Genomic DNA, 1,331 nt, shown 5'->3' with positions numbered 1-1,331 from the left:
AAGTCATTCGATGAGGTCACAGAGGTCCCAGCTGTGGTGATGTTGGTCTAATTTATACACAACTGGAACATCTCAGCGATGAAACTAACGATCCTCCGACTGTTAACGAGTTAACGCTGCAATCCTGCATTCAAAGCAGAGACTGTATGTAAGAAGTGGACGTAGTCGTCACGACGTCACACGTTGGTTTGTGGACCAATGGGTTACGTGCTACATGTTGGGTTGTTTGTTTTGCAACCAGTGAACAGGAAGTGACCATATCTGGACTGAGGAGGAGTGACGTAGAGACGCCATATACGTCTCTGTAGTGTTAGAGACCTGTCAATCACTGTGTAGCCCCGCCCTAAAGCATCCCCTGCTTTATGGTCTGTTTGACTCTAAATGGACCATAATGTACTAAATTAACATCATGCTGTATTGAAGAAGACTTGAAACTAGAGATTGAGACCATAAACTCATGTTTACAATGTTTACTGAGGTAATAAATCAAGAGAGAAGTAGAGTCATTTTCTCATAGACTTCTATACAACCAGAGGAGTCGCCCCCTGGTGGACACTAGAGAGAATGCAGCTTTAACACATGAAGCTTTGTCTCCTGACTGTAACTAAGAGAACCACATCAGAGAATGTTCATTGATGAGTTAAAGTCAGACTGAGCTTCACATCATCCAGTCAGCACATTCTGACACTCCACAACAAACCTTAAACCTCACAAAGACAGAAGAACATGAGCACACACACACACACACACACACACTCTTTATCCAGGTAAAGTCACATGTTTAATGGGCCTCAGCAGACAGATACCTGAAATACAAACATACTCAAACACCTGCAGCTCTGTAACTGTCTCTGTGTTCAACGGCTCAGTCGCTCGTATCCTGTCCTTTGTTTGCTCATGTGTGTGTGTGTGTGTAGATTTAATGTTCCATCACAGACGTAAAGACTTCCTCTGTCATCTGTTTTCTCTGCAGCAGCTCTCTGCTGTTTCTCCTCATCTCTCATCTTCTTCCTCTTTAGAAGAGCCTGAGCAGTTTTCTTCACATTTGATATCTTAGAGTAACTGATCTGTTATCTATACTTGTACAACGCAGAGGACATGTCCTCTGTCCCCTGTCTCTGTCCACTCGTCTGACTGGACGATGCCAAACTCCACCGAGTGTTTCTGCTCACTTTCACGCTCCATGAAATATTCACAGCTGAACGCATGTCCTGTTTATTATTCATGAGCTCACTTGACATCTCTGAATCATTCACACGCTCTCATATTTGCATACTGAGGAATGCTCAGATACCAACACACACAACTCTTACTCATTGTGTTTGTGATCA

This window comes from Anarhichas minor, unplaced genomic scaffold, assembly GCF_050575085.1.
Source record: "Anarhichas minor isolate MPS153535 unplaced genomic scaffold, ASM5057508v1 ptg000048l, whole genome shotgun sequence".
Classification (NCBI taxonomy): domain Eukaryota; kingdom Metazoa; phylum Chordata; class Actinopteri; order Perciformes; family Anarhichadidae; genus Anarhichas; species Anarhichas minor.
The sequence above is the reverse complement of the archived record's forward strand: the minus strand, read 5'-3'. Positions refer to the sequence as shown.